Here is a 14,673-nt window from a genome sequence, read left to right on the forward strand (position 1 = left end):
TTAATATGCAGAGAATGGCTGAGTGTTGGAAAGACCCTGCTGTGTGAGCTTGCAGTCTTCCCAGTCTGCCATTCTTAGCCTGACCTTAGGGATAGCACTCCCTGTCTCCAGCAGTGCCTCCATGATTCTGCCTCACTCCATCCGGAGACGTAGATGCCCCTAACCACACTTGATCTATGGCCCTTGACACAGATCCCTGCTAGCTTGCCTCTCCCTGCATCTACAGGATAATTAGGTGATGTGTTCCTCTTCAGGATAGGAGCAGGAAGTCATATGCAAAACCAGCATCTTTAAAGGGCCTGGTTTCAATCAATTACGTACACCTATCCTGTAATCCCCCCACCCACTCCCCAAGGCTTGTATAACCTTTATTCTCCCTGAGTAAAGTTCAACTAGTTGAAGTGGGTCCTGGAGTTTTGAGCTCCATGGTACTTAAGGCCTGCTTAGCCCTGTACTTAAGGCCTTGTTCCCCCCTGCCTTGGTGGGCTCGTGGACAACAGCCCTTCCTGGGAAGAAGAGAACCACATCTGAGGGTGGAGGGATAGACATTTTCTTTCGTGGTGTAGCAACCATTATGGGGCATATACTTCTGTAAACAAACTGCCACCCATGTTGCTATACACCTTCAATTCTTAGGATGGCACACACAAAAGACATGAGAGTAGAAGTGGGGTTCAGTTGGGAAGAGAAAGTGCAAGATGGAAGAGTAACTAGCAATAGACGTGATCAATCTACATTAGGCACACAGACAAAAAGTCATAATGAAACCCATTGGTATGTAAATTAATATATGCAAATAAGACACGTAAATGTTCCTGATAACTAAGAGGATAGAGAGATAAAGCAAGGGCTTGGAGAGTAGGCGAGTGGTAGAGCATTTGTCTAGTGTGCCTGAGAGCCAGGAATCAATTCACAGCTCTCTTCCTCAATGAGAAAGACGGAGAATCAGACGATGATGTAAAAAAATAACAATCCTGGTAATGGGGGAAAATATTCTAAAAATATACAAAAGCATAAATAATGATGTAAAAGTACATATGTAAATCAACTGGGTTGGTCCTTACTTAAACATAGTACATGAAAAGTGGCGTTGGAGCTGACTAAGATTATCCCAAAAAAAGAGTACAGACCTGTGCATGCTCAAGAACAGAAAGTGTTATCTGATGGGAGATTCGCTTACCAGTCTCTGTAAATCATGGAAGTGGAAAGCAGATTGCAAATAAGCATTGAGAGCATTCACCATCTCCCTTCTCACCACCAGAGAGCAGAGATACAAAAATGAAAACCAGTGTTCTGTACCACATACCTGATCAGCTAAAAACAAAACAACCTCCCCAGACCCCAGCTACTGTAGTGCCAGGTGTTGGTGAGGAGGTGGGAAAGGAAGAACCGGAATGGACTCACATTTTTGCATAATAATTAATACCCGACTAGAACTGAATATTTGCATGGATTTCATACAGTAATTCTACCCTGGTGATCACTCAGAACACTTCTATGGATACAAACACATGAAAAGTGGAGTGTCAGATGATCGTTCGCAGCAGATACAGCAACTAAGAGTTAGAGAAACCTGAATATCAAGAAGGAAGTATATCACAAAATATGACATATCTATAGATTATAGCACTCTATTTTAAAAGATCCAACTAAGGCCACATATACAGTTTGTTTATTTATTTATTTATTTATTTATTTATTTATTGTTATAATTTATTGACATTATATCCTGATTGTAATCCCTGCTTTCTTATCTTCCTGTTCCCAGCCTCCATCCCTCCTCTGTTCTATTCCCCTCCTCTAGACCTCCAACAGATGGGGTCTTCCTCCCCCACTTTGTGCCCCACCATCTGACCACAGCCTATCAGGTCTCATCTGGATAGCACATATAAACTTTGAAAAGAGCTAAAGAGTATAATATTGAATAACAGACAAGACCTGAGAAACAGAGCAATGTGTCTATTTAGACAACCATAAAGTAGTTTTGGATATGCAACATACCTACAAACTCAAATAAACATAGAGACAGTGAACTGCTGGGTACAAAGTAGGAGACAAGGACGGTTGGAGGTTGCTGTAAGTTGAACGTTTTTTCAAATCTATTTATTTTGGGTTCATTAGTGTTTATACCTCTCTTCCAAACCATGTGTCCTAGATAGGAAAGAAAAGAGGCTGATGAGAACAGAAGTAGACCTTCTTTGTAAGGACAGAATTAGTGCCATATTTTATATGTAATGTCTAGTCTACCATGAATGGCCTGGTCTGTGAGAAGTTGTCCTCCAGGTAATTTCACTACTTCCTGTGTTTCAGGAAAGAACACACACTGCCATAAACTGGACCTGCCAGCACTCTCCAGAAACTCCACCGGAAGACAGATACAATTATTGCCCAATTATCCTCTGAGATAAAATAACTTCCGTGGAGAGTCAGCCTCCTGGACCCAACCTGCCTGAAGGTTCACACTTCTAAGGCTCACAACTTTTCCCTGAGATGCAGCCTTCACCCAACCTGCCTTAAGGTCTACATCCCCGAGACTCACAACCCGCACTATTGGGTTATTCCTTACTTTCCTGTGACACTCATCCCCCATTAAAGGTTTTCTTTATGAACCCATTACCCTGGAAGCTCCGGTAACATTCTCCTCTCCTGCTGCATCAGGAAGAGCTATGATCTGAAGCTCTGAGCCTGAAATACAGGACCCTGTGTTTATTGCATTTGTATCGAGACCAGGTGGTCATTTTGGGGTCTCGCAATCTTGGTAATCTCAGCATACCATCTTAGACTCAGTTCCTGGGAGCAATACCACTGCTGTAGTCAGCAGGATTCCAGTGGACCTGTTAAACAGCAAAGCAGCAATTCAGCAAAGATGACTGCAGTAACTGGGACCCAAAGCAGCAGGTAGAACTAGGAACCTTGAGGTGTTCTCTAGAGTGGTTCTCTGTAGAAGGAATGAATAGTCACACAATAAAGATGATGTCAAGACCAAAAGACTCCACCTCTTGTTTTAGGATCCAATATATATGTGTATATATACGTATATATATGATCATATATTTATATATGGGTGTGTGTATGTATATATAAAATTTCCTATCAGAGTCTGTACTAGGATGTTATCAGCTGGCAAAGACCAAGCCACCAAAGGAGGCGATTCTTCTTCTAGTGGATAAATATCACCTATTCTCCCATATGTCTGTTTCCCATCCCACACTTGGGATCAAAACACAACCATGTTTATATCCACTACAAGTTAGTCTGGTGCTATGTATTCTGATGCTAATTACTGGCCCTCAAGACCTGGATGTCACCCAGACGAGTACATTCTTGTGTACACTTGTCCTTGTGGTGTGAACCTTGTTCTAAATAGATTGGTTAAAAGGTATTATGTGCCCAATTGAACTTGAAGAAGTCTTAAGAGAGCGATGCCTCCATTCCCTCAAAAGGGGGAGGGCTGTTTGCTCGCTTGACCTACAAAAGCTTCTTCTCATCGGGAGGTGGTCATACGTCATTATTGGTCTCATACAGAGAAAAAAATCAGGAGTGAGCTTTGAAGATTCTACACTGCCCATGATGTGAGTTATTCTACGTCTCTTTTCTGCTGTGAAGGACCTAACCCTCTGAAACTGCATTAACATAAATTCTTCTTTCCTTACATTGTTTGTGCCATGTATCACGAACACATGACATAAAAATAATGAATACAAAGATGTCCAGATAGAGGCCACATGGACAAAGAGTAGTTGTGCTTTCTGGCTTTAGCTCATAACCTCTTCTTACTCATTAAAAGCATGGTATGGGACAACTAAGGACAGATGCAGTGCTGTGACTTACTCCATGGTCTGCAGTCCACTCAAAGTATGGGGTGCGTCTTTCAATATTTTCCAACTCCTTCACCAATGTTATTGACCATATGAAGAAGCTTGTGCCATAAGAGTCTCCAGGGAGGACCTGGCCAGTTCTTGGGGGAACACAACTAAAGGCCATAAATAAAACAAATTACCAGTCTCTTATCCTTAAAAGCGTGGTGTGTGTGTTCTCTCATTCCACTTATTCCACCCCCCCCCTTTTCTTCTCTCGACCTCTCTCTCTATTTCCTGTCTCTCTCCAGCTAAACTTTTTCACAAGGCTGAGATGTTTATGAACGGAGAACACACCAAGAGAAGAAATGGAACAGTTCTTGGAAAAGCGGATGGCCCATGTTTTGATGTTCTTGATGCAGAAAAGAGAATGCCTTCTGACCAAAGCCCAGATTCAGTGGATAATTCTTAGTCTTTATTCTAATTCTACTACTCATGCACAAGAGTAACAGGCTTGCTTCTGCTTTTCTGAGAGATGAAAAGGCTGATTTCTCTCTCAATTTTTCTTCCTTTTCTTTGAGATAAAGCCTAACATGCCAGTTAGGCTGCACTGGAAGCGTACATCTTTCCCAAGTGTGTCCCTCCTGTTCCTGGCATCTATCTACAACCCTGGAGATCTATTGGAACTGATGCATGGCTCCCTTCACAGCTTCATACGCAGCCCACAAAGGCGCTCTACGTAGAAAATCAACCCCTGCTACACATGGGTCTCAGCAATCTCCTTGGCTTTGGTGCAAGTTTCAATATCCAATTACCTTTGTATTCCTCTTGCTAGCTAGGCTATGATTTTTAATATTGTATTTTATTTATTTTAACATGAACAATTATTTTATTACACATGAATAAAACAAACTACATACAGCAGGGAGAACCATGAGACAATTGTGAGTTATATAAATATTCCATTCACAGTGATTTGGCAATTTGTATTTGCCAAACTTGAGGTAAACATCTTTCCCATCTGGTTGGGTCTCAATTTCTGAATGAAATTCAATACCTATCATATCTCTATTACCTTAAATGCTTTATCTTGATCTAAAGACATCCTATTCCCTAAGCAACTAAACTTGATTGTAAAACTAAACTATCTGGTCTTCAACCCCCTCAGAGACTTGAGAAGGAATAAAACTTAAATGTCTGAGTGAACAGGTCGTGTGGTTGGCTACTCAGGCCATCATTATGCGGTGACCACAGTCAAGTCCTAAATGTGGTCTAGTGCCCTTTCCATCACTGCTGCAGTGACCGCTGAGTGCCTGTGAGGCCAAACTTGGTAAACGTTTCCTTAGGGGACCCTATTGGAGTGGCCCATTCCTGCTGTGGCACTCTCTGTTCAGCCATTTTTCTTTCAAAGGTCATCAAGTGAGCTTTCACTGTTACACTATGAAGCTTTCAATGGGTGTGGTCCCGTCTAGTGTAGGTACTGCTGTCTTGTCAGCAACTTTGAACTTGTTTATGCTCTCTCCTCACCAAACTCCAAATTTCTCACATCTTTTCTGCTATATTTGAACAGAATTATGAACAGCAGGAATGGCACAAGTCAAAGGCTATGCTGTTTTGAAACTTCCTTTCTCAAACCAACTAGTTCAACTTTTTACCTTAACTTCACTCAGATTTTCAGGACATTGGCAGAGTGCAGCCATGTTCTTTGTCAGACTATAAGATCGTGTTCGCTCGCTCAGGTCCCAGAAGACTCCTGGTTTCCCTCCTGAAGTTTCCTGAGTTAGGTTTCACTATCTCCATTTCTAGCAGCGTTCTAGCCTTTTGATCTTCTGCCAGTTTTCCTCATTGAGCTCAACACAGCAACAACCGTGCTGCTGGCGCCACTTTCTCCTATAATTATCTTAATAATTTACATGAGACTTTTCTTTCCTTTACAAAATTCATTAAAAGACTTTTTCTTTATTTTTTTATTTTTGGTCTTTTAAGACAGGCTTTCTCTTGTAATAGCCCTTTCTGTACTGGACTCACTTTGTAGACCAGGCTAGCCTCTTCCTCCCAGGTGCTGAGATTAAAGGTGTGTCCCGCCACTCCTGGCTCTGTAGAGACATTTCTTCAGAATTTAGAATATCTAGCAAAGAGAGAGAAAATAAATATCAAATATGCAAAAGACAAGCTAGCCCTTTAGGCAACCTCAGTTCTAGGAAGGGGATATTAAATGATGCTCTCTCATTTCTTCCTGAGTTTGGAACTGATTCTGAAATAAAAGAATCACATGGGTAGAGACAAAGTTTCAACTCCTTTTTAAATCTGATATCATCACAGAAGTTTCAGGCAGCAACTGATAGAAACTGATGCAAGGACCCACAGACAAACACTAAGTGTAACTTGGGGAATCCCATGGAAGGGGAAAGGGAGAAAGGGTAGAGGAGCCAGGGTGTCAAGGACATCACAGGAAAACCTACAGAAACTTAGGCCTATAGGGCCTTGTAGAGATGAAATGTCAGCCAGAGAGCATGCACGGGATGCACCTATGTTCTCTGCACTTATGTAACAGTTGTGCAGCTGGATCTTCTTGTGAGAGTCCTAAAGTAGGAGCAGAGAACTGTCTCTGACTACATTGCCTGCCTTTGCATCCTTTCCCCTAACTCAGCTGCCTTGTATAACCACAACAGCAGATGCATCTGTTCTTACAGCAACTTGGTGCTGGTTGGTATCCGTGGGAGGACTCCAATGTTCTGAGGAAAAGGGGAGAAGGGTGGGTGAAGGGGAGTGGAGGGGAGCGGGAGGGACTGGGCAGAGAAAAGGGAGGCGAAGCTGCAACTGGGATGTAAATAAAATATAAAAATAAATGTTTGTTAAATAAGACATTAGGAGAGGGTATATGTGGTTGGCACTCAGCACCGTGCCTGACATTTTGCAGCCTATAGGTCAGTGGTTCTCACCATGTGGGTCATGGCTCCTTTGGGGGTTGAATGACTCTTTCACAGGGTTGGCTTAACCGATATCCTGCATGCCCGAAATTCACATTATAATGCATAGCAGTAGCCAACTTACAGTTATGAAGCATCAACAAACATAATTTCCTCACCACAACATGAGGAACTGTAGTAAAGGGTCACAGTATCAGGAAGGCTGAGAGCCAGTGCTCTAGGGAAATACTGACTATCATCATCATCATAATGAAGAAGATGAAGTATAAGGATATTTAGGGGAGGAAGGAGTAGTTCATAAGAGCATGACCTCAATGCTCCCAACAGAAGGAAAATCTGTCTTTATAAGTAATAGTAAGCAGAAAAGAATCTACGCAGTTGGCTCTAAGGTAGACAGCACAGAAGGACTGAGTGGATCTTGCTCAGTTGTGTTCCCAAACACACTCTGCAGTTCTTACCCTGAGCTGGAAGAAGTGAAGGGTGAGTGAGAGCTAAGCCAGAGAACTCACTAAGATGAAATGACTCTACATCATAAAAGACTCCTTACTCAGGGTCAGGGTTAGATTATACAGGATGCTAAGACTGCTACTGCTTGTTTAAGTGACTGAGGCTACTTGTGTGTCCTTGTGTGTATCTGTGTGTGTGTGTGTGTGTGTGTGTGTGCATGTGTGTGTGTGTGTGTGTGTGTATCTGTGCTCGCGTGTGTATATGATGCATGTATGTGTAAAAGCATGGACATACTGTGTGTGTGGAGGCTAGAGGTTGACATCTGGTGTCTTCCTTGATTGCTGACTGCTTCATTTACTGAGGCCTAGAGTTCCCAAGTCAGCTTGAATAGCTCCTTGGTTTGTCTGAGGACCCTGTCTGTCTCCCCAGTATTGGGATTTCAGGGAAACTCAACTTTCTCATGTGAGTATAGGGGTCAGAACCCTGATCCTTATGCTTGTACAGCAAGTGTCCTTTATCCTCTGAGCCGACTCTCTAGAACCTATATCCTTAAGATATTCTCAAGCCTAGTATAGTGATAGATGCTTATATCTCACACTCGGGAGCTTGAGACAGGAAGACTGAGCTCAAGGATAGCCTGGACTATTCTCTCTCCCCCCTATTCCCTCCCTCCTGCTTTCCCTCTCCTGCCCTCCTCTCCCTCTCCTCCTTTGCTCCTTCCCTCCCTCTCTCTCACCTCTCTCTCACACACATTCCATTTTTTTTTCTCTTTTGTGACAGGATCTCATTATTTAATTTTGGCTCTCTTGGAACTTGCTAATTACACCAGGCTGGCCTCCAACTCACAGAAATCTGCCTGCCTCTGCCTCCAGAATGATAAGATTAAAGGTGTGTGCCAATACAGCCAACTACTAAAACCTACTTGACACTCCCTTCACCCGACCCCAGCTGATGTAAACTTCATCTAGGCTAAAAGTGACTCTTTCTGACACCAGCTTAATCATGTGTTGTTGTTTTTTCTCCCAAGGTTGCAAGTCTGGAATTGTTCTGCTCTGCACCAGCCAGCAAAGGATGCCCAGAAAGTCTTCGAAGCCACATGATGTGAAATTCTGCCAATAGGCTTTCCATAGTGATAGAAAAAAAATCAAGAAAATTAGAATGTTAAAATTACATTGCCCCTCTACTGACCTTTCTGTGAAGCAGTTGCAGGCCCCTCTTACCCAGAAACACACACATATTGGCAAAACCTGTAGGAGGAGATATTTGTTAATTATAAAAAATAGGATAGTTAAAGAAATCTTGAGAAGAGGAGTAATGAAAAGGCGTTTTTAAATTCTCAGGGAACTGATTTTTATTTTATTCCACTCTAAGCAGAAGAAGGCAGCGGATGCAAGTTAGGGGTTTGAGATGTGATGGTACAGTCACAGAGGATCAGGTTCCCATTTGTGCTTTCTGGCTCATCTCTCTCATTGGCCTCAGCATTTTCAAAGTGCCTAGGATCACGCAGCAACTTATAGGCCCAGAAGCAAGCCTAGCTCTGTGACCCTCTGCCCTACATTCGCCAGTTCCCGTCTCTGTGGAGAGCAGCCTGCATGCTTTGCCCTGACAGAATTTTTCCCTGACCTGAGGCAGACTGACTAGGAAGCAGCTGACAACCATCCTGAGATACAGAGCTGACCACAAAGAGTGATGGACAGGACATTCTCCATGGTTATGTAGAGAGAGGGCACTGGCTTTGTCATGAACTCTGGAGCTCCCTATTTGACCACCTCCCCTTGGTGGGGAGGCCTGATGGTGCTCAAAGAATGAATAAGCAAGCTACCAAGATGAGACTTGATAGCCTGTGACCATATAGTGGGGGAGGAGGTCCCCCTCAGTCATAAACCTAGGTGAGGGGAGTAGGGTGAAAGCAGGAAGGAGGGAGGAATGGGAGGATACATGTGATGAGATAACAATTGAGTTGTAATCTGAATAAATTAATAAAATAAAAGAAAGAATAACTCTTGCCTTCACAGACTATTGCTTATTAGCGCACAGACTAATAAGTAACGTATCCATGCTGGTTAAAAAAAAATCCCTCCCTCAAACTTTACATGCTATTATATAATGCTGAATTATCTGCCAAGAGCCATGTGAATCTCCAACTTAAATATTATCTTTTGATCTCTGAGTTCATATAGAGTCTGCCCAGATGTGTACCCACTTCTACATATGACAGTGAGTCTTTTATACATGTAAGTTTCCCTTGCTTTCTTTATTCCAGAAGAATATTGATTTGGGGACATCTCCATTGTTTTCTTCATCATCATCATCATCATCATCATCATCATCATCATCATCATTTTAATTCGGCAAGCCTGTCTCCACTCTCATCTCCTTCGTGTGCTCGTTGGCTTTGCCCTCACCCTCAGATGAGCCCATCGGATTCGGTACACTTCAGCAATGGACTCAGGGATGCTGGGGAGTGAATGTCTCCTCACCTCCAGAGGCGATGATGTCAGGGATGTTGTGGAGAAGACTGAGGAATCTGGCCAGGCACAGACTTCCCTGACTGCCTCTAGGATCACTTACAAGCCTGACTATCTGCACCTGTAGAGTGTCAAATGCTTGATCTATGGGCCCTGAAGATCTTTGAGGCCAAATAAACAAACAAAGGCACGACCTATGAAGATGGGCCACTCTTCTTTTGACCCACCAGTCTCTATTGGTTTTTAAGTCTCCCACTATATGTTTTGTCTTCTAAATCATATCCCACAATCCTAGTCTCTTTATGATCTGTGACCACATCAGCGTATTTTGGCAGTTCTGATACAGATGATTTTTTTTATTTTTTTAAAAAAGCTACTTATTGATTGTTTGGTCATATTATTAAATTTCTCGACATTTCCATAATCAGACCAAATTACTTACATAAAACAGTCTTACCTTCTTGACATCTAAGGTCTGAGTTGGGTATACCTCCTGTTTATGTAGGACCCTTTACATCCTCTAGCATTAAAGAGACTGCACATTATAGCCGTGGACTTTGTGTGAACATTGTCAACATCTGATTTTATTTTCCAGTGGGCCACAGCAGACAATATAGTGACCTTCTTGTAATAATCCATTTACACATTCCATGACAAGGTTTTGGTCAAGCAATGGCAGATACAACTGTGGCCCCATAAAATTTCAGTAGGGTTAAAAAATTCGTCACCCCTATAAATAGTAACACAACACATTACTCACACATTTACAGTGATCTTGGTGCTGTCAATCCTACTGCAGTCTCAGTCCTATAAAACATTTGCACATAACAGGACACAATCGTTAACAATAAGTGTGATGGTAGCTAATGCATTTGTTGTACAGTGATTTCTGGTCATTCTTTTAACATTTTTGTCTTACACTTTGTTAAGCATTTTTACTATCATCAGTCAAGCAGCATGCAGACCATGGCAACAGCCACCCATTTATTTTGTGTCGTGTTTCTTGAGTGCCATGCTTTTCTTGTGGTTGATCTTATGTGCTATTTTGTTCAATATGGTTGGAGGAACATTAAGCTAACATAGACATGTAGTCGACTACAATTTTTAGGCTTATGAAAGCATATTTTAAGGTGGCTTAACAATGGTGAAACTGCCTAATTATACATTTATATAAAATTATACTGACTGTTAGGTGCCACATGACTATTTTACTTTTTATGTGCAATGTAGGTCTGTTGCTGAGGTTCAACAGTGTCCTACATTTGAACAGTTCCATCACTCATAGAGAGGGAAGGTAGGGGAGGTGCTACTGACACCTAGTGGGTAAAGCACAAGGATGCTGTTGAATGAGCAGAACGTCATGACAAGCTCTAACCACAGCAGGAACTCAGAAACTGTATGTTAAGTGAGTGAAGCGATGAGTGCAGCTAGGATTCTTTAGTGGAATGGCAGTGCAGTTAGCCACGCTGAGACTCTGCCATCAACCCATAGTCCACCTTCTCATCTGTGAAGACAGAGGGCAGCTCCCTCTCACCTATAAGCATCCTGAGCTAAGCTGAAGCTAACTACAATGTCAGCAGGTACATGCTTAAGCCCACATCCTTCAGATGTGGGGAGACGATGGTTGAGACACTGGGGTCATTTACATGATTTTGTCACACTATCCTCCTATGGACAATGTGTAGAAATTGTTTTGGGCATTGCCTCTTCTTTTTCTTTAAGGTACCTAGGTACTTATAATATTTTGAAAACCCTGGAGTGAAAGTGTAAGTGATGCTATTCTTGATGTCAGGTTGACTACATGTGGAACCAAAACTTCCAGTTGGAGGGCACACCTGTGAAGGAATATTTTGCTTAATTTGAAGTAGGAAAATCCACTTCTAACTTGGATCTTTGTGTGGAACACACACACACACACACACACACACACACACACACACACATTTAATTCAGATCTTTAGGAGGGAGACCACAGCTTTTATGTTGGGCACATAGTCTGCTGGAAGCCTACAAAGGACATGGCAGAAGGAAGCTTTTGTTTTTTTCCTGATTGCCCTCTCCTTGCTAGCACATCCATTCTTTCGCGGGCATTGGAGCATACTTCCCTAAGATTCCAGCATCTGCTGAAGGCCTACTGAGACATCCAACTATGGGAACAGAACTGAGAATCTACTGGATTCTTGGACTTTACATTTCCCGCCAGCCGTTGTTGGGTTAGCTGGACCACAGCCTGTGAGTCCTTCCCATCAATGCCACACGCACTTTCATTATATAAGTCCTGTTACTCTAGAGAACCTTGACTAATTCAGATTTTGATAGCAAAAATGGTTCTGGAACAACATAATTATACAGATGAATCTTTGAAGTATCTGGAATAGGCTTTTCAATTTGCCAACACCTACAGCTACCTAAGCCACTCCAGCCCCCCTTCTGGGTGTGTAAAGAGTCCTGAAGCCATGTGTGAACTATATTGCAAAATAAGGAGAAAAACGCATTTGATTATCCTGATTTGCCAGTCGTGAGTGGCAATGGATTTGCTGACCCTGTCTATGAAACTTTTGACAGTTTGGGGGGAAATGAAGAAAATGTTGCTGCTGCCGCTGCCACTTGGCTTCTCTTTAGCGTCTTTGTATAAATTTACAAAGAATAGGAACGAGTTTGGTGATAAAATTAACCAACTTTTAGCACCTAAGAAAACTGTGGAAGATAACAGTGAACTTTAGTGATAAAATTGGCCTGCTCTAGATGTACATAAACAATCGAAAGCAGTGGTTCTCAACCTTCCTATATAGCTGTGACCATTTAACACAGTTCCTCGTGTTGTGGTAACCCAAATCATAAAATTATTTTTGTTGCTAACATCCTAACTGTAATTTTGCTACTGTTAGGAATGACAATACAAATACCCATGTTTTTCAATGGTCTTTTTGGGCTTGTAACCCACAGGTTGAGAACCACTGTTCTAAACATTTCTAAGTGTGTTCTAGAAGAGACTATTGTCTCTAGCAGAAATATAGCTCTAGTTGCAGAAAGCTAAACCATAGCCCTCATTATAAGGTTGGCTGAATTACAGAAAAAATTCAAGTTCTAGCCTGGGAATGTGTCAGTGGTTAAAATGAGGGCACTAATTAGTAAAGAATAGGACCCTGTAACTTGGGGTAGGGATGTGTGGGAGGGCCCTACTGAAGCTGAGGACTTGAACCTTCAGATTCTACGGGGTCTATCTCACCTGAGGACATAGTTCCCTCAGCCCCATCCCTTGAATTTGCCTAAACTTTTGGTTAAAACTTTTAGTTTCACTGACGAAACTAATCCTTCGTTATCTGCTAAACCATCAGTGACTTTCTCTGAAGGAAATGCCAGGCAAGACAATACTGGTGTCCTTCAGGATTCACCAATAGTTGCCTTTGGACCTGTAACCAGACTCAAGGCACAGCAGGCTCCTAGAGTGGAGGTAGAAAGTGTAGTCTATCAGGTGGTGAGCGACACTACTAAGGAGCTTAATGAGTTTGATAATTCACTCAAGCAGAAGTTTGGGGAGTATGTGTGGGAATGGATTTTAAGAATATGGGATAATAGTGGGAGGAGCAGAAAACTAGATCAGGCTGAGTTTATTGATGTGGGCTGTCTTAGTGGAGACTCTAGGTTTAATATGGAGTTTGTGTAGTTTTTAAAAAAAAAGTGTCAAAAGTGTGTTTGAATAGTTAGCTGATGTGTTTGTCTAAAAAATGGTCTACTGAGAAGGAGCTGGAGATGCCTGCTCTCATTGGCTTAGGATTGATGAAGGTAAAATCCAGGGAAACTTCAATACTAGAGTGGATATGCTGTGTAAAGCCCAATATTCCACTAGTCCAACAAGATGCAAAGAGAGGAGTATCAGCCCATTTGAAGAGTTCTGTTGTGGCCATTTTCCTTTACCAGACATTAGGGTTGCAGGTGCTGCTGCTCAGTTGGACCAGTTCAATACAGTGGGGTTTAACTGGGCCCCTGAAGTAGTCCCCTGCTGTCAAGCATGCACTGATAGCCTCCCGGGGTGTGCCCTCGATCAGTTGATTGAGAAAAAGAACACTAAGGCCTGGTTTACTAATGATTCTGTGTGCTGTGCCAGCACTACCCAGAAGTGGACAGTTGCAGCATTACAACCCCTTTTTGGGACAACTCTGAGAGACACCGGTGAAGGGAAATCTTCACAGTGGGCAGAACTTCAGGCAGGATGCATGATCTTACATTTTCTTTGGAAAAAAAATGGCCAGACATGCAATTGTGAACTGATTCATGGGCTGTAGCTAATGGGTTGCCTGGATGGTCAGCATCTTGGAAGAGCATGATTGGAAACTTGAAGAGAAAGACATCTGAGGAAGAAGTATACAGAGAGAGCTCTCCAAAAGGTAGAAGGGTCTGAAGATGCTTGTATCCCATGTAAATGTTCATCAAAGGGTGACTTCAGCTGAGGAGGAGTTCAATAATCAAGTAGATAGGATGGCCCCTTTGCAGACAGTCAGACTTTTTGCCCAGCCATTCCTGACATTGCCTAATGGGCCTATGATCATGGTGACAAAGATAAGGTTATGCCTGGGCTCAACAACAGGAACTTCAATTCATCAAGACTGACCGGGTTACAGATGCTGCTGAATGCCAGATTTGCCAACAGCAGAGACCAACATTGATCCCCAGGCATGGTACCATTCCCTGGGATGGCCAGCCAGTGACATTGTGGCAAGTTGACTACGTCCAACTACTTCCTCCATGGAAAGGACAATCCTTTGTCCTAACAGGAGTAGTCATTTGTTCTGGTTATGAATTTGCCTTTCCTGAACATAATGGTTTTGCCAAAATCACCATCCATGGACTTAGAGAATGCCTTATCCACTGTCATGGTATCAAGGAAATCACTTCACAGTCAGAAAAGTGTGACAATGGGCCTACAATCATGGGTTCCACAGGTCTTACCATGTTCCTCATCATCCTGAAGCAGATGGCCTGACAGAAAGATGGAATGGCCTTTTGAGATATAGTTAAGTTACAATACCA

Source organism: Acomys minous, assembly GCF_964271855.1.
Source record: "Acomys minous genome assembly, chromosome: 1".
In the NCBI taxonomy this organism is placed as follows: domain Eukaryota; kingdom Metazoa; phylum Chordata; class Mammalia; order Rodentia; family Muridae; genus Acomys; species Acomys minous.